This window comes from Natator depressus, chromosome 27 (genome assembly GCF_965152275.1).
Source record: "Natator depressus isolate rNatDep1 chromosome 27, rNatDep2.hap1, whole genome shotgun sequence".
NCBI lineage: Eukaryota > Metazoa > Chordata > Testudines > Cheloniidae > Natator > Natator depressus.
Genome location: NC_134260.1, coordinates 12550901 through 12574561, shown reverse-complemented (window position 1 = coordinate 12574561; position 23661 = coordinate 12550901). Strand labels below are relative to the sequence as shown.

Here is a 23661-nt window from a genome sequence, read left to right as displayed (position 1 = left end):
AGAGATCTTTGAGCTTAGGAGGACTCTGGACGCTTATATGGAGAATGAGATCATCCACAGTTGCATTAGAGAGCATGAAAAGCATTTTGTTTTTTAGAAGATATAAATTCTTGTATCTGCTCAATTGGTAACCGACAAGAGTTGAGGGAACACTTTCCCTATGGGTAGGTTATTCTATAATTGACCACTAGGGGGGTGTTTCTTGCACCTTCATCTGAAGCAACTGGTGCTGGAGACAGCTGGGGATGAAATACTGGATGGAGCAGAGTTCCTCATGATAACAGTGGCTGCACACTGGCCCCGCTGGCCTTCTCAGGGAGGCAGATAATTGGCCCACAAGGAATGATAGCAATGGGAGAAGATGGCTCTTTCCAGATGGAAATTGTCCTTCTCAGATCAGATGAACTATTGTAATGGGCACATTATAGGTAGCTGTTGCCCCTTCTTCTGACTCCAGTATCCCACTACTGCCACCATCCTCATTCCTTTGGCCAGGAGTAGCAGGTGTCCAGGGCCTTGCACGTTAGCTTTCCCACAGAGGAGAAATGAGTCTCACGGAGTTGGGGTTTGCTCTGTTTTCACACCCCCACCAGTCCTGCAACGATGACACAGCACACAGGCAATCCCTGCTCCCAGGGATCTCAGCCCACCATCAGTGCCCCATTCCCGAGAAGCAGTTGAATTTGCCCCAGTCAGAGCTCGACACCCAGTGCAAACTCCTGCTGCTTCTACGGCTCCCAAAGTCGCCTCTGCACAAAACCTTGCACAGCCCAAAACTTACAATATGCCCAGCATGTCTTCCTCCCAAGAGTTAAAACTCGCTTGCGTGCCAAGAACCGTGTGCAGCAGCACCGCCGAGGGAGGCAGCCACAGCAGTACAAATGTGGACAGCCCCGGGCTTTTTGGAGGTTCAGGAAGCTTTGGAGCCAAGCCAACCTAACCCACGGTTCCACCCCGAATCCCACTGTGTTTCCAGGACCAGTTTTGCTCAGACCAATTCAAATCCCAAACTCACCCTGACATTTGGGGAGTGGGGCATGAACACCCCCCCCAAAGCGAGGCTGGAGGAAAAGGCCGGCTCCAAAGCCCTGCAGGCCAAACACACGTAAACTCCTTGGCCGCAGGAAGCTCCAAGCAGGAGGCCAGGCTGGCTGGGGAAATAAACACTTCCCTTAAATGCAACGGGGTGCGCACATAGCATTTTGGGTGCCCACTAATGGCAGCTGTCATGACAGGGCTTCTTAGTAAAGGAAACGCAACAGCGGGGGTAGAACTCGGAACCTCTGCATCCAACTGCCCAAATTAAAGGAGAATCTCTACTACACACAAACACTGGGCAGTGTGGGGTCTATGACACAGTTGATTCGTGCGGATCTCACCCAATGGGGGGCAGCGGTGCGCACACCAGCCCTTCCTCTTTTCTCTCCCAGGTGACGCCGCAGGAATGGAACTCGAGGGCCCTTTGGAAGCGGCTCGTGGGAGGTTCCCAGGGGCTCAGAGCCTGCATCTATGGCTTCTGCCACTGGAAGATTGGCTGGTGTCATCCGTGGTGCGAGACTAATTTACACCAGCCGAGGATTTGGCCCAGCCCCGGTGCTGAGACTCAACTAAAGAAGCAGGGGGGCGGCTGCTTGGCAAGCTAGCTAGCAACCTGGCATGGCGCTGGGCAGCCCTGTGTCCAGCTCTACCGGTCGTGCGGGGTGGGGAATACCAAACCACTTGGGGTGCAGGGAAGGAGGGAGACTGGCACCTCCTGCTGGCTCTTTAAAGACAGCTTCCATCTCAGTCGCCTAGAACCGCGCCCCTTTGCCCTTCCCCCATCCCTTCCAGCCAGATTGGTGAATGCTGCCAGGGGAGAGGGGGCGCTCACTGGAGGGGAAGGAGAGGAGATAGGCTGTAAAGGAGATTGGTGAACATCTGGCCCGATCTGGAGTGACTCTTGGTTCAGAGCCAGGAGGAGGAACCATCCTCAGATGCTTTGGTGGGGATTGGGGAGTGAAGAGGAACCGCAGGGCCTGTACAAACCAGACTGAGTAGAAGAGTCCATGGGGAGATGCCTAACGGGGTGGGAAGGGGGGGGGCCTAGTGGGGGGAGGGGAACAGAGGCAGCTTCCAAGCAAGAGACATGGATTTTTGAAGGGACAAAAGTGGGGCTCTTTGACCTCAGTGGGAAGCTGTCCCCCCTCCTCCCCTGACTGTTGACATCCCGCCACCAACAGCTTCGGCCCAGGGCTCAGCGAACCCCCCACCAGGGGCTTCTGTGGCATGTCAACATGGCAGGATCTGGCCATCCCAGGTCAGGGCAGTGGGATGAGATTAATAATGGGGCGGGGCAGAGGATGGGTAGGAAACTCCCCCTCCCGCTGCCCCAGCTGTCCCGTCAGCCCCACCAAGCTGGAAGAGGGCAGCAGTCGGAGCAGAGCAAAGGGTCAGGGCAGGACGAGCAGGAGCCTCTGACAGTGCTGTCTCTTATGGAGCGGCTGGGAATACCCGGACACCTGGGTTCCAATCCGGTCCCTTGTCGAGTCAGTGGAATTACACCAGGGCTTTCTGTGAAGAGCCGGGTTGATAACGGTTGCCCCCTTTCTGAGCCTGATTTAGGCCAGCCATGGGGGGGCTGGGCACAAAGACTGGGTTAAAATTTTCAGAGCCTCCCCCTCCCCTCCCTCCCCTCAAGGATACAACACAGAGCTCCTCCCCACGGCCACAAAGTGCCCATCACCTAGGTATCCAGGCAAGACTGCCCTCTCCACGCAGCCAGTCGAGAGGAATAACTCGAGACAGCAGGTTCTAATTTGGCTGCCGACGAGTTTTGCCCCCGTGCGCCGCGCCAGACGCTGTCCAAACCTGGCCAATTAACTGGCCTAAGGGAGAGGAGGTTCAAAGTTCCTCAGAACGAAACCTCCCCCCGCCCCCGGCCAGCTGCCTCCCCTTTTCATTTAACCCTTTGCCTTTCTGAACCAAAACACCGCACCGGGGGTTAAACTGGGGGCGATGGGGGGGGGCAGGATAGAGGCATAGATGCCAAAGCCAGAAGGAACCATTGTGATCATCTAGTCTGACCCCTTATACGCCACAGGGCAGAGGCCTTCCAGACATCTGTGTACAGTAGGCTGCAGAATCCAAGCCAGACACACACACACACACTTATGCACAGGGCTGGGTTTTCTCTCACTCCTTGGAGGCTGGGGGTAGGGGGCTCGGCAGGAGGGCACGAGTCACCCCCTTTATCGGGAGCCCCCCGCTCCCCAGCACGCAAAGGCTAAACCCCAAAAGCTTGCCCGCCTCAAGATGGGCGAATTAAGATATAGAATATTAACGTATGTCAGGAATAAATGACTGCCACAGAGGAGCCTAATCTGTTTTTCTAATATGACCACAAGCAGAGAGTTAGTGGAATTAGGACGACAGCTGCTGTGGGGGTTTTTTTTTTCCTCCCCTCCCTCTGTCTCTCTCTCTCTCTCTCTCCTCCTCAGCGCTCCACACACCGATCGAAACGGTGCCCTTCACTCTATTTCTCTTCATCTTCCTCCATTCTGCGCTTTTTCCGCAGGCTGTTCTGCCAAAGCTGGCTGTCGTTGGCGTCACACCTTACTGCTTTTAAAGATTGCTCCGCAGAGAGCTGGGGGAAATGGCAATTTTGTGTTGATGCAGCCTGGCAGCAGTTGGGAGCAGGGGAAAGTGAAGAAAAGTTGGAACCGGTGCCAAGTTTTCCCTTGGGAGAGATACGGGAGGGAGGGGAAGAAGAAGAGAGAGACACACACACACACACACACACACGCACAAGACACAGATGATGGCTTATGTATGCTAAAAGCCCATGAATTTATAAGCCCTTTTGAAATCTACCACCAAGACTCTAAGCATGTGCCAACACAAGACATGGAGCTGTATGTTGCTGAGTGTATTCCTGCGTGCGTGTGTGTGTGTCTGTGTGTATGTTCCCTTTTTTTTTTTTTTTTTTTTGGATAGCAGTAGAATGCAGTATGCAAATGAGATGGTTATTACCGCAATGTTCGTCAAGCTGAGCTGAGAAGACATTAATAGCCTGATGAATATGCATGTGAATTTGTTAATTAAGTTAATTATTCTGCTGAAAATGCATTCGTCTTCCAAGGACATTTTCCCAATGATTTTTACATGCTTCAGTCATTAGTCATGCTATATTTTATCAGGGAAATGAGTTTGCTTAAGTTGTAAAGAAAAAGAAAAGAATGTAAAAAAAAAAAGGGGAGGGGGAATGAAAAGACAAAAAGAAAGAAGAAAAGTTGAGAAATGCAGAATTTATTACCAGAAAAAAAGTTTGGAGAAGTCTTTGTGATTTGGAAACAAACCCAGGATTTCTTGAGGGGGTGGCTTAGGGTAAATTCTACTTTGCGATTTTTTTCTCTCTCTCTCTTTTCCTCTCTCTCTCTCTTTTTTTTTATGACAAACTTTTTTTTTCCAGTGCCAAATTTCCAACACATTAATTAATTGTTGTAGCCAATTAACTGTAGTTGTGCAAATGAGTTTAGCACTAATTACCATGCAGTGCTTGTAATCACATAAAAAAACTTGCGGAGAGAGAGAGAGAGAGAGAGAGAGAGAGAAGGGGAAAGAAAGAAAAGAAAGAAAGAAAGAAAGAAAAATGGAAGAGAAGCAATGCATTTAAAGGACCAGTGCCTTGATTCCACCCTACGCCCCTCCACAGGGGCAGAGCTGAGGGGAGTGGAATCGTAGGGGAAGATTCCTGGATGGCTGAGTAACAGCGGAGAACGCGCATGAGCTGCCTTTTGTCTCCTAAACGCTGGTGGGATTTTAAGAATACGACTCAAACTCCAGCCGTGATGATTAAATCAAGTCATCTCCGCTTTACATAATATTTCTGTCGTTCCTTTAATTCCACCGCTCGGCAAGGAATTAAAGCAAGTAGCCCCCAATGGAAATGGCGATAAGCAGCCTTTTTAAAGACCTCTTTTTAAGAGAAGTGAGGAGATTTGTATCCTTCCAACGGAGGCTGGGCAAGGTAGTTTTGCTGGTTTAGAAGTGAATTTAGCACCTGTGAAAGTTGCCAACGCCGTGGAATTACGGGATGACCTGGGCAGTTGCCGTGCAGAGTTCCTGCTCATATGCACACTCAGGGCCTCTGCTCAAATTCAGAGCCAGCATTGCCATGGGAATTTGGCCTCCCAGGCCTGTTAAAACCCTGCAGCTGAAACTCCCCTGCCTTGCTCTTACATGTATTACAGTAGCACCTAGAGGTCCCCAGCTAAGATCAAGACTCATTGTGCTGGATGCTGCACAGAGGCAGAGGCCGTCCCTGCCCCAGCAAGCTTCCAATCTAAATAGGCAAAGGGAAGATGATTCTACCCAATTGACAGATGGGGAAACTGAGGCTCAAAGAGATGGAGTTTGTGCCAGAGACAGGAATTCTGTCCCAGAAACCCAGTTTCCTACAGGCCAGGCCAGCACCTTACCCACAAGCCCACACAGCCAGGTTGCCAAACAGGCATGGGACCATAGCCACTTTGGGTTGCTGTTGACCTGGGCTGCATTCAAAGCCATAACCAAGAGGTGAGAGCCTCCGTACCCCACTCCTCCTAGCCTGCCCATCTCTTCTTTCTTTGCCCTAGAAACAATGGCAATGCTGAAGCTCCGTCTCCTCCTATCTAGTTGCAGAACATGACGTATTCTGGGCTCCTAAGAGCTTACAGCGTAAAGGCCCAACCCAACTCCCAGCCACAGAGGGGGCCCCAAGGTAGGCAAGACACCTATGCCAGAGCGGTTCTCACAGACAACCCTTCGAGTCAGCGAGGGTGTGGGGCCCGGTGGGTAAGAGCAGGAAGACGGCACTGTAGGCGGCTTGTGGTTGAAGGAGCAAAGCCAAGGCTGGGAGAGGGAGGCCGAGGGAGCAGCGAGGCGAAGAACAGAAGAGCGAAGGGAGTGAGAGGCCGTGATTTTGTTATTCTGGTTACAGCTGTGCCCCCACCTCAGGCCGGTGGTAACGTGATGGCACCACGTGCTGCTAGCAGCGGGTACAACCTACCGGCATCAGCTGCACCCAGGAAAGGGTTTCTCAGGCAGAGTGACTCAGGGAGGGATCAAGCTTTACCAGCCATATGCTCATTGTCTAAGTACTGCACCACAACTGGCAGTAAGCATTTCTCCAAAGATCTAATGCCTTTACAGTCAGATAAACTCAACCCTGGACTCATGGACAAGCAAAGCACCCGGCCATTTGGAGCCCACAACTCACAGGGAGGCCTCACCTTCCTCTTCAGCGATAGAATCAGCTCACCATCACCACAACTTCCATTCTAGCAGTAGGAGCAGAGGAGGAAACTCAAGGCCAAATCCTCCCACTCCATAAATCTAGGGGCTTGTTGTCACTTGGGGGACTCTTGAACAAAAATCACAAGCCCCCAGAGGCAACCAGGAGAGCCAGAAGGGCACAGACATTTAAGAGACCACTCACAAAACACCTTCCCGCCCCCTCCCCCCCACACACCTGAATGAACACCCAAAACATTAGCCAAAACTTTTTTTGAACCTCCCACATGGTCCAGGCTGGGACTGAGGTCCCAAGCTGGTTATTGGATCTAAGTCAGTTGTACTGCTGTCCACAGTTCCTACTTCCTATCCGGAAAACCCAATGGTCTTTGATTTCTGCTGGCACAGGGTGGCATGTGGGTCAGTTACAACCCTATCATGAGCTTGGTGTCAGCCTCTGTGCAGGGAGCTATTTCTGTCTCAAGAACTTGCTAGGCTCCAAATGCTGATGCTTCCTCAAGCAGTAGATTCCAGAAGCCTCTTTGACCCAAGCACAAACCCGCCTCTCCACCAGGTGGAGCTGTTTTGTGTCCTGCTTTGTTGGGTGTGTCTGGTGTAAACTCAACTGCGATCTGCTTTGCAGAAGTCCCCACAACTGGAGCGAGCAGCAAACCCACTGGGGGGCCAGAATCAAACCGTCAAGTGACCTGCATCAATAGGGGTGTGAGGGCAGCTTTGCTCGAGACGTGCGTCAAGGGATACGAAACCAAACAGTTCAGATACACCGTGTGCGTGTGTAAAATGCTGCAGCTTTGGTTTTAGCTCCTCTCCTGATTACCCGCATTACCATTATCCCAAGCAATTGAGTTGCCTCCGGCAGGTCGGGGACTGGGAAAGGAGAGACAACGCATGGACTGTGAGACTTCCTGGGCAAGTCACTTAATTGCTCCGTGCCTCAGTTTCCCCAGCTGTAAAATGGGGGTGAGGGTCCTGCCCTCGATGGCGGGTTGGGAGGGTCTGTTCATGCTAGCAAAGGGGGAGGGGAGAGCTTAGCATTCACATCCGGGCTGCTTTCCACAAGTGCTGAGCATGGGCAGCTCCTCTTACAGGAACACTCTAGACACGAGGGACGTCTGAACACACGTGAGTAGCTGGTTAACAAACGAGGTGCCAGGGGTTGGCGCTCAACAATACGGAGCATCGTTCCTGGGGTTTGCAGGGGTTTGGCTAGAGAAGAACCGATTGTGAGACGCAACCCAGACAGGAGCACAAGCGCGTAGGTCACACGCCCGTCGAGTGCAGTGCCGCACACAAGCCATTGCACAGAGCAGTGATGGAATCGGACTCACAAGTGAAATCCGTTGGTTGGTCTGCGTTTAGTCCTGAGTCCGCATCGCGGAAGAACCACCAGAGGGCTGGGAGCGGCCTCAAGAGACGGTCCGGAATAAGGGGGCGCTACAGGCTGAGAGGCATCAGCAAATCTGGACGGGGGAGCCCCAGATTGTATCCGGGGGGTGGGGGGCACTGTAGGTCAGGAATGAAGAGCGCTGGCAGAGCTGGGAGGCCCCGGAACTGGAATAGCAATGGGGCTGCGTGCTGGGCTTGAGGGGCACCAGTTGAGCCGTGTGGGATGCCCAGGACGGGAACAAGTCACTCGCCATCTCCAGGGCAGAGGTGGTGACCGTGCTGGGCGACCCGGAGGAAGGGGAGTTTGACATCACGTGGGTTGGCTGAGTCTCTTCTTGAGGGGCCCAAATGCCGACCGGGGAGGCTGGGAGGGTCGGGGGAGGAAAGGTACCTCATGCAGCTGGGGAGAGAAAGCCAGGAGGGGTCAGACAGGTTCTATTTGGGGTCCTGGAATTGATCATCTTAAGTCTCCGCGGACATCCCAGGAGCTGGGCTCTGCCCACAGAGTTGAGAAAAGGAGACTGGACCCGGAGAGGAGGGGCCCTGCTTTGCCTCGTCAGTTGCCTCTGTCAGGGTCGCACAGATCCAGGCCAACCGGAAATGTCCCACGCGATGGGAGACTCTCGACGGATGGAACCAGCGGGACGTTTTGACCCGTTCTTTAGCCGACGTTTCCCCGAGTGCGATTTCGCCCTGTCCTGGGAGAGAATCTCCAGCCCTACACGTCTGCCTGCTCTGGGCTGGATTTCTCAGTTTGAGATAAACAGCAGGTGGCCTGTTATTACCAGTATCCTGGCATTACAGAAAGGAGCCGGCCGAGGTCAGGGCCCCATGGTGCCAGGCACTGCACAGACAGGCCCTGCCTGAGCAGCTGACAGTCTTCATCGCGTCGGGAAGGACCATTGGCTCCCTTTTACAGATGAGGAACCAGGGATAGAGAGATTAAGGGAGTTGCTCAGGATCACATAAGGAGCCTGTGGCAGGGATGAGAACCAGGATCTCCCGAGTCCCCACCCGCTGCCTTTAACCACACGGCAGTCCCTCCTGCGAGTATAATTTTATTTCAACAAGCCATCCTTAAACCTTTCCCAGCCTCCCCCACCCTCCTCAGTCACTGGCTCCAATCTGACCCAGGTGGCTAGTAACGTCAACTGGAAGGCAACATCATAGCCTGTGTGAATGAGTTCATTGGGACTCAGCTCAGTTTCTCGCGGGGATGGGAGTCGATGTCACAAGACACCAGGATCGCAACTGGCACCTCTTGGTTTCAGCAGAGCACTCAAGGACCGAATGGGCCATGGAGATGGAGCTCCCCTTCCACAGTTTGAGGTGGGCTGGGACAGGGCAGGCTCAATGTGCCAACTCAGCCAAAAGTGGGCACTGGGGGATGATACTCCCCCCTGCCAGGCGCTGAGCATTCAGCCTCCACAGCACTCCGAGACCTTGCTATGTACCCCATGTGGCAGTGCCACCAGGCTGGCGCCCCAGGCATCATGGCACAGGGGCACTCGACTGATATTGCCATGCAGAATTCACAGCAGGCCCCATCCCCCCCTTCAAATTTTTTGCATCCAGCTGGGGAAACACCCTCCTGGCCCAAATGCAGGGGCAGCAACCAGTTCTCTGAGCACACAGTTGCTGCTGGGACACCCATATGTCTAGAGAAGATGCCCTGGTGCGGGGAGGGTGTCCAGCTTGGGCTATTTCACATAGTCTCTTTCCAGAAAGATGCACTTTAAAGGTGCCCTGCAAAAAGGAAATGAATGGGCTTCTGCCCTTTTCCTATGTGGTTCGAAGAGGTGGAGACGAAAAGCCTGACAAGTGTTTTTTCCTCCGCTCCTTCCTCCCTAGAAATCTCAGGGATGTCACCTCTGATCTTCCCTGGTTTTGCAGAAGAGCTGCTTGCAGGACACTGGGATCAAGGCCTGGAGCTTTTTCAACCCTTTGTTGAAGGGGCAAGGAAATCCTTCCCGAACAGCTTTTTCTCCCCAGGGTTTCCCCCAAAATGTCTGAATAAACATCACTTCCCTTCTCACACAGCCTTTGCTTCCTTGGTATTCACGACGTCATCTCTCTACCAGTTCTCCTGTCGTCCACGGAGTCTCCCAGGGGAACGAGACCAGAGGTGCTGATGTGAAAAGCAAACAGAATAAACACACTTAATAATTCTATTATATATTATGCGCACAAACACAGGGCGCTGCCCCCCCCCACAAAACCGATCTAGATTTTTATGATGTCATCCATTACTGTGTTCTCTGCGTAGTCATAGGCGCATACACACACACCTGACTATGTACGCTTTTATCAGGTCACCCATCACCGTGGTATCTGCTGCATCAGCGAATCAGTACAAGGAAACTCTTTCGGAGCTTGGGGGTGAACTCTCTCTTAGCCAATCAGAAGCCAGTAGCTTCTCATATCCATTTGTGAGCTGCTCCTTCTGACCAATCAGATCAAGGGAAAAGCACATTGCATCCTGCAGCCACGCCCCTAACTTTCTAGCCAACTGATCTGAGCCTGCTACTGACATACTTTGGTCCCCTGCGATCGGATTGGCGGGTGGCGCGTGTGCAACTGGGAGGCTGCCATTGGTGGCCAATCAATCCAGCTGTTGCAGATTGCAAGCAATGGAAAGCAGTGGCCTGAGGGACTCAAGAGCGGATGTACCATTTTGAAGATTTAGAAAAACCCAATGAAATGGAACCATCTGGCAATAAATATTCAGTGACGTCCTGTAAGGTTTGCCAGAATCTGAATGGTCACAATGTTTTCCAGCACATTCCCAGTAGGGCTGGAATAATAAATTATCATAATACTCTGAATGCTTTGGCGTCTTTGACTGGAGAATCTTAAGGTACATGCATTAGTTATTCAAGGTAGGTCAGTGTTATCCCCCCATTGTATAGATGGGGAAACTGAGTCAGGGGGGCAAGAACCAGGAATCAGTCCCAGCAATCTCAGTTAGAACAGGAAATGGTGAGCCAAGATTCTTGCATTCTATTCCCAGTTCTGGGAGGGGAGTGTCACCTACTGGACAGAGTACGGTGGGGCTGGGAGCTGTTAAACTGCACTTTCTTACCAGGCACGGAAACAGAACCCAGGAGTCTTGGTTCCTAGATAACGCCTCTAACCACTAGACCACCTGTCTCATTCTATAGCTATACATTAGCAAGCCACCCACATACATGCACATGTAGGGCCCGATCCTGCAGTCGTTCCTTCAAAGGGAGGTTTATTTTGCGCTAAGACTCTGAGCACCTCGTGCTGGATAAACAGAGAGAGAGTCTGGAGGAATTCAGAATCCATCCTACCTATGGAGTAAAGACAAGCAGGTGTGGTACGTACATCAACCACGAACGAGTGGGCTTCATGCAGGAACTGGGGGAGATTCTCTGGCCTGTGCTAGGCAGGAGATCAGACTAGATGTTCAGAATGGCCTAGCAATCTACGTGCGCGCGCACACACACACACACACACACACACACACACACACACACAATTTAAAGTAACCCAAGCTCAAGCATCAGCACCGTCTCCTCTCAGCCTTGCTCTGCTAGCCGTGTCTGCAATCTCTCTCTAGAGCCAGATCAATTGCATTCATATGAGGGGCTCCCAACCACTGTTAACCAGACAGCCTCCGAGCTGGGTTCTCTCTCCTGCCAAGGTTCATTCATGCCATCAAGTTTTCACCTTGTGGGCCGGTTGCCTCAGTTTCTCTTAACTCCACCGGGATTCCTTGCTTTCCCGCCAGCCATCCGGACGGGAGAGGGTTAAAGGGACAGGATGGGTAAGCTATAAATTTCGCATCAGAGAGTGGGGAGAGCGGAGCTGTGGGGGGAAGCTGGGAAAAAGCCAGTGGGCTGTCTCTAGGTAACAATAAACACGGCGAGCAAGGAGCAGCTGTTACACTGACTCTCTCTGCATCACAATGTTGAAATAACGCTAATAAACTGCACACGCACACACGCCGCCGGTTCATGGGGGGAGAGGGTTGCACCCGTGGCCCGGGTGGCCTGGACCACAGGCCTGGGGATGGTGAGTTGAGTTTTGCTATCCAGAGAGGGGGCTGGTGGTTAGCATGAGCCGTGCCCCAGCTCTGGAGGGGGAAAGGGGAATGGAGAACAAGTCATAATGAAAAATACTGCCAAGAGAGGATGGAGGCCGCGATCCAGTATGCTACAGAGCGTGAAGTCAGCGATGGCCCGGGGGCGGAGGGGGTGTCTGTTTATTAGGCCCTTGGCAACCCTGCATTGGAGCAGCTTAGTCATTAAAGGATTCGATCCTCAAACAGCGAGGGGAGCAGCATCCCCGTTTTACAGGTAGGGAATCGAGGCACAAGGCCAGCAGAAAGACTTACCTGAGGAGTTTGTGGCTGAGCTAGGAGATGAACCAAGGGCTGGGAGTTCCCAGTCTGGTACCCTGCCCACTAGGCCACCCACTTGGTTCTACTCACAAGACCAAGACCCTAAGTTTAGACATAACAGGCCCCAGTTAGCCCCATGTTTGGATGTATAGGTGCCTATAGAAACACGCTTAGATGTATAGGTACCTATTGACCCATGCTTAGAGGCATAGATACCTACAGATACACGCTTAGACGCATAGGTGCTTATAGGTACATCATGAGATTTAAATCTAGGAGCAGCACTGTGGCATCACTGAGTTCAGTGCAACTGCTCCTGTGCGTGCAGGGTTACCAACTCTCCATTTTTCCAAGTCCTACAACATTTGGTGTTTCTCGAGGTCCCTTCCAGCCCGAATCCTGCTGCTAAATGGGACAGGAGCGAAAAGAAACAAAGGCCACGTCTTTTGCAAATGTGACTAGCACTTTGTGGGCTGCACCCTGACACCTTTAAATGGGGCTGGTTTCCAGAGGGTGGATACTCAGCACTTTCTGAAAGCCAGGCCCTTTGGAGGTGCTTCTGATACCCCAAATCACCGGCCTAAGATCCATGGGGGTGCGAGGGGAGGAGTTGATGTTTTAAAGGAAGAAAACAGGGGGAAACGTGGTGAACCTAAAAGGACAATATTGGTGTCATGGACCTGGAGCAGATCCCACCACCCTCCAGCACTAAAGCTTTGGGGAGACTGCGCCCCACCCCACAGAACCCAGCCCAGGTTTTGGGAGTGTAACTGGGGCTGGGTGGATTCTTCGGCAATGCAGACAGGATCAACAAAGCTCCTGGTTTGTGCTCCTCACAATGGAGTCTTAGGGCTCTGATGGAAGGATCATCGTGGTGACTGAAGAGTTGGCACCCACAATTCTGTGATTGAAAAGCACCCACAGTATGGCTTACACATGGACTCAGAAATGGCCGATGGAGCCCACTTCCATGCTTGACTCGAGGTTGGTGGCCTCCAGGTGTGGCTGACACTAGCGCCGTGGGCACAGAACAAAACAACAGCTGCACTTGAACATAAGAACGGCCATACTGCATCAGACCAACGGTCCATCCAGCCCAGTCTCCTGTCTTCCAACAATGGCCAACATCAGGTGCCCCAGAGGGAATGAACAGAACAGGGAATTATCCAGTGATCCATCCCCTGTCGCCCATTCCCAGCTTCTGGCAACCAGAGGCTAAGGACGCTTCAGAGCATGGTTTTGCATCCCTGCCCATCCTGGCTAATAGCCATTGATGGACCTATCCTCCAGGAACTTATCTAGTTCTTTTTTGAACCCTGTTATGGTCTTGGCCTTCACAACATCCTCTGGCAAGGAGTTCCACAGGCTGGCTGAGTGTTGTGTGAAAAAATCCTTCCTTTTGTTTTAAACCTGCTGCCTATTAATTTCATGTAGTGACCCCTAGTTCTTGTGTTATGAGAAGGAGTAAATAACACTTCCTTATTTACTTTCTCCACACCAGTTATGATTTTATAGTCTCTATCATTTCCCCCCTTAGTTGTCTCTTTTCCAAGCTGAAAAGTCCCAGTCTTATTAATCTCTCCTCATATGGAAGCTGTTCCATACCCCTAATCATTTTTGTTGCCCTTTTCTGAACCTTTTCCAATTCCAGTATATCTTTTTTGAGATGGGGCAACTACATCTGCACACAGTATTCAAGATGCGGGTGTACCACGGATTTATATAGAGGCAACATGATATTTTCTGTCTTATTGTCTGTCCCTTTCTTAATGATGCCCAACATTCTGTTCGCTTCTTTGACGGCCGCTGCACAGTGAGTGGATGTTTTCAGAGAACGATCCACAATGACTCCAAGATCTCTTTCTTGAGTGGTAACAGCTAATTTAGACCCCATCATTGTATATGTAGGGTTGGGATTATGTTCTCCAATGTGCATTCCTTTGCATTTATCAACATTGAATTTCACCTGCCTGTTTGTTGCCCAGTTTTAAAGCCACCTTTAAAGAGTGCTTGACCTTCTCAGCCCTAGGCGGTGGCAGCTCAGGGTTAAGGTCAGGTACGTTATAAGAGGCCATGCGCACGCGTTCTCTGCTCGGTGGCTCAGTGCAAGAGCGTTGTTTTGTAGGGCTAACAATCTTGCACCCTGGCTACCAATGGCGAAAGGGAAATGCAAGCTGGTTTGCTTTGCTGTCGGAAGCCAGGCAGCCACATTCTTGGGAGTAAGAGCATGGGGGAGGCTCTTTGAGCCCCAAATATAACGATGCAGCTGCTCTAGCTAATTAACAGGCCCTGGAGTGTCTAATTCCAGTAGCTCGTGGTGCATGGATCTGGCAAGAAAAATATTCCCAGAAGATCTGGGATACAGGAGGAAAAATCCAAGCCCCATTGGAATTTCAGAGGCGACACTTCCCATATCCATTGGGCACCGATATCTCCACTGGTCTGATTTGACTTTATCCCAGTCATTAAAAAAAAAACCCTGCTTGGCAAGCTGGCGGAGTTGCAGTTTTTGGGGGAGGGATAGCTCAGTGGTTTGAGCATTGGCCTGCTAAACCCAGGGTTGTGAGTTCAATCCTTGAGGGGGCCATTTAGGGATCTGGGGCAAAAATTGGGGATTGGTCCTGCTTTGAGCTGGGGGTTGGACTAGATGACCTCCTGAGGTCCCTTCCAACCCTGATAGTCTATGGCTCTATGACACCTGCAAGGCAGATAAACCCAGAACTGCCCCGGGAGCCCATTTCCTTGGCTCCCGGGAATCTGCAATGCAGGCAAGCGGCCTCCGTGTGCGCCCTGTGTTACCGCAAGGGGGGTGGGGGGGAGAGACTTGATTCTGCCTTTGCAGTCTGGGCCGGTCTCGGAAGCTGGCTTGGGCATGCCAGCTGCTTTCTTGGCACTGCCTGCTGGCGAGGGAGGTGTTTAGCTAGAGACGGCAGCGGTGCTTTTTGATGCCAGCACGCCCAGCCCGGAAGGGGAGCCGCGGATGCTGCCCCCAGGATCTTAGCCACAGAGATAGTGACTATCGGTCTAGTCCAATGTCTCCCCCTTTCTATTCAGATCAGGAAGCAACTGATGCCAGTCAAGTCTACTGCAGTGAGATTCCATCTCTCTGCCTGTCCCTTTATTTCCTCCGTCCCTGTTCTTCTCTTCCAAGTCTCTGTCATTCTCACAAGAGAAACGCTGCCAAGACGCAAGGGGGGTATACAGAGACTGTATCCAGACACGTACACACCCCAACCCTTCAGGGAGGTAGGAAGCCATGTAAACAAGCACGTGGGATAGCACACAGGCCCCATGTACATGGAGAAGTGCTGTCTGGCACAAGGTCTGGGTTTTCAATTCCCATCATGCCACTGAACGAGGGGGAATTCTGAGTAACACCCGTCCGAGGGAGCGCCGGAGCTGAGAGCGGCAGCAAGCATGCAAGCGGCAAGGGAAGGGAACCTTCCCGGGTGGAAGGTAACTGTTGTTCCAGCAAAGGATGGGAAGTAAAGATTCCTGAGATGATCAGGGCCGTGTGCTCTTGTAGGCAGAGACTTTCGCCCGTGGGCTGGCAAAGGTTTTGTCCCACCCTGCCAGCTGAATTCATCTGATCGGTGGGTCAACTCATGGTGCCCACAGGAAAGGAGACATGGCCAAGGATGCACAGTCAGTCCCTGGAAGCAAGAGTAACCAGGGAAATTAGACTAACCATAGAAGGTTAACCGTCTGGAGGAGCGATGCCAAGCAATGGAAGCCAGGTAAGAAGGGATGGACGGACGGATGGGTGCACATGGGGGTGGGTAGATAGACGGATAGCTTCACTCCACACTTCCTATAGCAACTCAGGCATCGCCAGAATGGGCCAGAGCCGAGGGCCATCCAGCCCAAGGTCCCATCTCTGACAGCACCAGCTACAGTTGCTTCAGAAGAAGGTGCAAGGAACCCAGGAGTGGCCAGCCAGGGAATAGCCTGCCTGGGGGGGCGGGTCTCTGTCTTAGCCCCCACGCGTTAGAGCTCGGCTTAGCCCGCACTCCCAGGCTCTTGCTAGGAAGAGCCATGTGTGTCCAGCTGGCGGGGAGGTGATCAGCAGGGCCCGGCCTGGGAATCAGGAGCCCTGGGTTCTAGCACTGACGTGCCGGTGCCCTCGGGCAAGTCATTTTGTGCCACTGTTGCCCTTCCCTGCCGTCTTCCGGGGCAGGGCCGGTCTCTCGCTCCGAGCCGGTGCAGCACCCGGCCCAGCAGGGCCTCTCCATGCTCCCGACAGGCATGGGCGGCGCTTTGCCTCCCTCTCTGGGCTTGGCGGCACATGCCGGCCCACGTGGTGCTGCCACGCCACCGACAACTGCGCGGGGCGCCGGCACGGGCGGGAAGCGCGAGATGCTGTCGTTATAGAAGCCGGGCCTGGCGTTGGGCCATGGGAGGCGCCTGGGAGACAGACGCCAACCCCCCTTCAGCAGGCAGCACGGTCGCGCCAGGGGCTGTACTTTGCATTCCAGCGCAGACGGCGGCCGTGCAGCAAACACGGCAAGAAAAAAAAACCCCAAATGACACTAAATATTAATGGCTGCCCTACATTAGGCAGCCTGCACCTGACTCGAGTGAGCCGGGAGAGCCGAGTGCCTTCCCCACCCCTTGCATTCTGCAGGGCAGCTGCCCTCGCGCATGGCCCAGGAGACAGCCTTCCCTTCCCTGCCAGCAGGACACCCCCCATCCCGCCCCCGACTGGGACACGCCAGAAGGTGGGGGGGGGGAGGGGGCTGGTGCAGCCGAGCAGGAAGCTTGTGCACCAGCTGTGCTCCCCTTTCCAGAGGTTCCCCTCCCACACACACACACACACACACACACACACACGCACGCACGCACCTCCCAGGCATCGGTGTGCATGGGAGCCAGGGAGGGGAAGATATAAACAAAGCAAAGGAGGGGGGCTGGATGCTAAGTGGGGGCTTCGGGAGGGGTGGACTTTGCCCCTAAGGGGTAGCAGCACTGACCGGAGGGGGAGGTCTCAGCAGAGGGTTGGGGAGCAGAGCTGATGAGGATCCAGCTGTGTGGGGGGCTGGGTGAAGGGAAGCATTGGATGGGATCCAGGCCACAGAGGGAACCCACCCAATGGAGGAGCCATCAGCCTCCCAGCCCTGAAAGGCAACAGCTCCTGGGACAGCGAGTCGCATTGGAAAAGATTGATCAGCTGTTGAGTCCAGCCCAGCCAGAACCCGGCCCACCCCAGCCAACCCGTGCAAGTGACGCACACAGAGGGCCAGGGTCGGCTCGTGGGCGCAAGGCTCCATCCAAGCGCAAAAGGCTTCCCAGCCCCGGGCATCGTTGCAACGCTCAGTGTAGACGGGCCCCCTCATCCACCTGGCTTAGCACGGAAAGGGCCCATGGGTCCTCATCCTCCAGGTCTCACTACAAGGAGGAAGCAGTCACAGGAAATTCCAGTTTGTCGCCCCAGGTTGAAAAACGTTCCATTCCCAGTCACCCGCTGGGCAGCGCCTTCCTGCCCCACAGCAGGACCATCCATCCCCACCTCGTTCTGGGAACGTCCCCCCTCCCCGCTCGGCTCAGCTGGGGGTCCGAACACCATAGCAGCACTCGGGTTTGCCACGCAGGACCCAGGTCAGCTCCGCCCTACACACAGCGCTGCCTCTCCTGGCCAGTGGTGCCCACAGATCATCCAGGGACAGCCAGTGGAGAGAGCATGGGGGGTAGGGGGGTTCATGATCAGCTGCTAAAAGTGACCCAAAACTCCGTTCTCTCAGCATAAGGGCTGGGCTTTTTGGGACACCCAGAATGCACTGGTGTGGCACAAGGCCCTGCTGTATGTGGCCACGAGCTGACGGCTTCCAATCCAACCGGTGCTGCTGGATGGACACTCCAAGCTGCCATAACCCAGGGGCCAAGTGAGACGCGCTGAGCTCCTGCCCGTGACCCAAGGCCAGGTCCTCGCTTCTGTTTTGCTCTTTCCTCAGGTTGTCCTGTAGCTCCCCGACAGATCCTGGCCACAGAAAGCCACAGTTGCCCTGGCCCTCCGGGGGGCAGAGGGAGCTTCTATCACAGTGTCTGGGCAACAAGGGGTTACCTCCCTGCAGCTTGCTTCCCTGTCGAGTTTGATCTTCTTGCCCTCGCTCCCCAGCAGGGCTGCACCCCCAGCCCCAGGAGAAACCCCTTTAAAGCCCCAGGTCCAGGGTGGAGAGCCGGTGGGCCTGGCCTTTGCTGAGGTGGGGTCTGCATTGGAGCTACACCCCAGGTACCCGTGCTCCAGCCAAGGGCTGGGCATGGGCACACAGAGAACAGCTGGGAGCGAGGACTGCTCGCCTCTTCGGAGCGACCTCCATCCTGGATCAAGCTGTTGGCACCACATGGCGTCTCTCTGCTTGCTCCAGAGCGGCTTGAGGACACTGCTGTCCTGGAGGCAACGAGCCATGGGTCACCCACCCCAGCTCTAGAATAGGCGCTGAGGATCTCCAAAGGCCTGGAGGTTGGTACTGCCAGCAGTCTCCTCTTAGGGGTGGGGAAGGTGGACTGGAGGGGGCGTCACAGCCCGGGCCCTCCCGTCTGTCCATCCATCCGGAGAGAGAACCGTCGTGGCTTAAGGGGAAGCAGAAGCCGCTGGATCTCAGGAAGGCCCAAGCGTTGTCTTTGCATTGTGCAGTCAGAGCATCGGCCGCGGGGTCTCCGCAGGGCGAAGGGAGGAGACGCATCAGTGAATCCTGAGGCCGTTAGGGGAGACCGGCTATGGGTCATCCTGCACCTTGCACGGCTGTGTCCGCCTGACTGTCCCACAACACCGTACGCAGCTGCTCAAATTACCCAGAAGTCATAGAATCATAGAATATCAGGGTTGGAAGGGACCCCAGAAGGTCATCTAGTCCAACCCCCTGCTCGAAGCAGGACCAATTCCCAGTTAAATCATCCCAGCCAGGGCTTTGTCAAGCCTGACCTTAAAAACCTCTAAGGAAGGAGATTCTACCACCTCCCTAGGTAACGCATTCCAGTGTTTCACCACCCTCTTAGTGAAAAAGTTTTTCCTAATATCCAATCTAAACCTCCCCCATTGCAACTTGAGACCATTACTCCTCGTTCTGTCATCTGCTACCATTGAGAACAGTCTAGAGCCATCCTCTTTGGAACCCCCTTTCAGGTAGTTGAAAGCAGCTATCAAATCCCCCCTCATTCTTCTCTTCTGCAGACTAAACAATCCCAGCTCCCTCAGCCTCTCTTCATAAGTCATGTGCTCTAGACCCCTAATCATTTTTGTTGCCCTTCGCTGGACTCTCTCCAATTTATCCACATCCTTCTTGTAGTGTGGGGCCCAAAACTGGACACAGTACTCCAGATGAGGCCTCACCAGTGTCGAATAGAGGGGAACGATCACATCCCTCGATCTGCTCGCTATGCCCCTACTTATACATCCCAAAATGCCATTGGCCTTCTTGGCAACAAGGGCACACCGTTGACTCATATCCAGCTTCTCGTCCACTGTAACCCCTAGGTCCTTTTCCGCAGAACTGCTGCCTAGCCATTCGGTCCCTAGTCTGTAGCTGTGCATTGGGTTCTTCCGTCCTAAGTGCAGGACCCTGCACTTATCCTTATTGAACCTCATCAGGTTTCTTTTGGCCCAATCCTCCAATTTGTCTAGGTCCTTCTGTATCCTATCCCTCCCCTCCAGCGTATCTACCACTCCTCCCAGTTTAGTATCATCTGCAAATTTGCTGAGAGTGCAATCCACACCATCCTCCAGATCATTTATGAAGATATTGAACAAAACCGGCCCCAGGACCGACCCCTGGGGCACTCCACTTGACACCGGCTGCCATCCAGACATGGAGCCATTTATCACTACCCGTTGAGCCCGACAATCTAGCCAGCTTTCTACCCACCTTATAGTGCATTCATCTAGCCCATACTTCCTTAACTTGCTGACAAGAATACTGTGGGAGACCGTGTCAAAAGCTTTGCTAAAGTCAAGAAACAATACATCCACTGCTTTCCCTTCATCCACAGAACCAGTAATCTCATCATAAAAGGCGATTAGATTAGTCAGGCATGACCTTCCCTTGGTGAATCCATGCTGACTGTTCCTGATCACTTTCCTCTCATGTAAGTGCTTCAGGATTGATTCTTTGAGGACCTGCTCCATGATTTTTCCAGGGACTGAGGTGAGGCTGACTGGCCTGTAGTTCCCAGGATCCTCCTTCTTCCCTTTTTTAAAGATTGGCACTACATTAGCCTTTTTCCAGTCATCCGGGACTTCCCCCGTTCGCCACGAGTTTTCAAAGATAATGGCCAAGGGCTCTGCAATCACAGCCGCCAATTCCTTCAGCACTCTCGGATGTAACTCGTCCGGCCCCATGGACTTGTGCACGTCCAGCTTTTCTAAATAGTCCCTAACCACCTCTATCTCCACAGAGGGCTGGCCATCTCTTCCCCATTCTGTGATGCCCAGCGCAGCAGTCTGGGAGCTGACCTTGTTAGTGAAAACAGAGGCAAAAAAAGCATTGAGTACATTAGCTTTTTCCACATCCTCTGTCACTAGGTTGCCTCCCTCATTCAGTAAGGGGCCCACACTTTCCTTGGCTTTCTTCTTGTTGCCAACATACCTGAAGAAACCCTTCTTGTTACTCTTGACATCTCTTGCTAGCTGCAGCTCCAGGTGCGATTTGGCCCTCCTTATATCTTTCCTACATGCCCGAGCAATATTTTTATACTCTTCCCTGGTCATATGTCCAACCTTCCACTTCTTGTAAGCTTCTTTTTTATGTTTAAGATCCGCTAGGATTTCACCATTAAGCCAAGCTGGTCGCTTGCCATGTTTACTATTCTTTCGACTCATCGGGATGGTTTGTCCCTGTAACCTCAACAGGGATTCCTTGAAATACAGCCAGCTCTCCTGGACTCCCTTCCCCTTCATGATAGTCCCCCAGGGATTATATCCATCCAAAGTCCCTTCTTTCTTTCTTCCAAAGTCCCTTCTTTCAGCAACAGGCCTGGCTCTCCAGGACTCCCAGAATGCGCCGGGGCAGCAAGGGACCCTGGCGTGAACAAGCAGAACGGTTCCAGTCAACACCAGAGCCTCCAATCCCCCAAGCAGTGGGAGGGAGGGCAGCAGGTGTCCCACGTGGGGCGTGAAGGACAACAGCAAGAGGGCGACAATTAGGAGAAGTTTGCTTTAAAAGAGCCAAACCCGAGAAGAGCCCCAGCTGCCCATCACTGTCTGCACGAGGTGCCGTCTCCCACCCGTTCTGTGCCCGCGCTGCACGAGGGAACAGCGTCTGCCCAAGCTGCTCTCCCCAGCCAAACCATGCAGCCGCTCTTGGACGGAAACCCGCCCGCTGCTACCCCGAGGGGCGCTGGCCCCCAGCCTGGACTGAAGGGGCACAAAGGGCCAGGCCTGCTGTGGGCTAGAATGTGGGGCACCAGCCCAGCTTCAATGTCCACCCGGTCTCAGATTGGGGGCTGCCCCGTGGCCAAGAGGAAGCAGGCCTGGGGCCTGGCGGGGAGTGGGGTGTTTCCTGTGGGGGTGATGTCATGTCAGCAATTCCCCCAGCGCAGTTTATTTACAGAACGTGCCCACCTCCCACGCTCTCTGGGTCCACACTGCACGCAAGCCAGCCTCAGGCCTCTGCCCCATTCCACGAAGCAGCTGCCTCTCTCGTTCATAGGCTCAAACCCCAAACAGATCCATCTACCTTAGCGGACCCACGGTGCCCGTTTTCCTTCAGCTCCTTGTTCCGGGTTTGTACAGAGCCTAGCACAATGAGGTCCTGGGCCGTGACCCAGGGCCTGGCACTGCCACAATACAGAGAGCAAGCACCTGGCTGGAAGGTGGGGATGGGGGGGATTGGGGAAGGCTGGGGGGTTAACAGTGGCTGAGGGTGAAGGGTGGAGCAGAAGTGGTGGAGTTGGGGCGTTGGTCTCGGGGCTGGCCCATGGCCAAACTTTCCCCTGCTCTAAACTGCTACAAAGCGTGTACACAAGCACCCCCTCGATGTAAGGCTGGGTCCAGCCATTCAGCTGGCACCCATGAAAGGCCTCGACTAGACCGGGAAGAAAGGTCTGCTTTCAAAGACATGTTAAAACCCTAGTGTAGACAGGGCAAGCTGCATTTTAAGCTGGGTTAGTTGGCTGGGGTGAAACATGGGATTGGGGCAGGAACTGGGAGTTCGTCTCCCCACCAATACACATCAAAACTCCAACTGGCCTTGTCAACACTTAGGATTTCACCCCGTCTCCGCGAGTGTACAATCCGCTGAAAGCGAAGAGCTGACCCTGGCTACTCCATGGTGAAACCGACAAAGGGGACTGGCTGCATACCCACGCTGTCCTGCAGTGTACCGGTGTACTTTGGAAGTGACGATACCAGTGTAAAGGTCCCCAGAGGGAAGGAGAATTAGCCAGACTGGGACACAGTGCCATTATACTGGAACGGTCTAACTAGAGTGGTATAAAAATCACCCCCCTTACTGACCCAGTTATTCTGACACAATCTTCGTGAACACCAGGCCATGGGGCGACCAGGCAGGTCTGCAGTGATTTCACCCAGAGGGGTTCAAATCACATCTTCTGGTCAATCCACGCGATTAGGTGTGTAGACCAGGCCTCAGCCATCGGGCTCTCAACTCGCCGGCTGCTGGCAAATGGGAGTGCAGGGTACATGGGGGTAGTTTAAATTTCTAGACCTGGAGGAGAGGGACAAGGAGCAGCCCTTTGGCTTTCTCAGTCCCAGGGCCAAAGCCGTGGGACTGACCCCAGTCATCCCGGCCTGCGGAACCAAGCACCAACCCCAGCTGCCTTGGGTGAAGGTACAGCAGAAACACCACAAAGCTAGTGGAGCAAGCAAGATGGGGACTCAGGGGATCTGGGGTCTTATCCCAGCTCGGCCACTGGGTGGCTAGGCGACCGTGCCTCAGTTTCCCCACCTGGAAAATGGGGACAACGATCCTGCTGTCCTCTGGAAAGCACTTGGAGATCGACTGACAGAAATAAGGTGAACCAGGGACGATGATTATTGGGTTATTACCTCTTGGGAGTGCCTCCGATACAGCAGTGAGGGAAACCCTTCTCAACAGAGTCAGCCACTGAGACTTTGCAGGACATGTGGCTCTCATCTGGGCTGAAGGGTTCTCCTCCTCATAACCCTCTTAGGGCAAACTTGCCCCCTCCCCCAAGCTGGCTAAATGGCAGAGGCTGGAATATTCATTTTCATTTCCTCCCCCCCCCCCCCCGCTACCCCTTTTCCCTCCGCGCTGATCCCCAGCCAAGAGTCCAGAGCTGAAAGTAGCGCGTGATTGATGGCGGTGTTTTCGCGGTAAGCGCACCCTGTAGTCCAATCCTTGTACCTTTCCCAATTCCTCCCTTGTCCCTATTCAGAGATCATGTTGTCTCATGTTGGTCCCAGAGGCACCATTAATTAAAAATACATCCAATTAAATGGCAGGTGAAAACGTGCAATTCCTGGCCCATTCCACCCCTGGTCCCCCTTCCGCCTTGGCTCAGCTGCGCTTTGATTTGAGCGAGAGGAATAGGGGAGGGTTCTCTGAACCTCAGCCAGCAGTGCCCGTGCCAGTCTGTTCGGGTGGGTGTGCGCGTGTGTGTGCGCGCACACTGATCTCCATGGCTGGTGGATCATCAGCTGTGCCCTGCTGCTCTTCAAGTCGCAC

At 53.6% G+C, this 23661-nt stretch overlaps 1 protein-coding gene across 1 annotated transcript in view; it reads right to left on the bottom strand.

Annotated features, from left to right (window-relative positions):
• Positions 1-8778: 8778 nt before the first annotated feature.
• The window catches only part of CDK12 (cyclin dependent kinase 12), a 74025-nt gene continuing 59142 nt past the window's right edge, over positions 8779-23661 (bottom strand). The window contains exon 15 of the transcript XR_012636416.1: positions 8779-9784. The gene's annotated coding sequence lies outside the window, so the exon portion shown is untranslated. The remainder of the gene's footprint in view (positions 9785-23661) is intronic.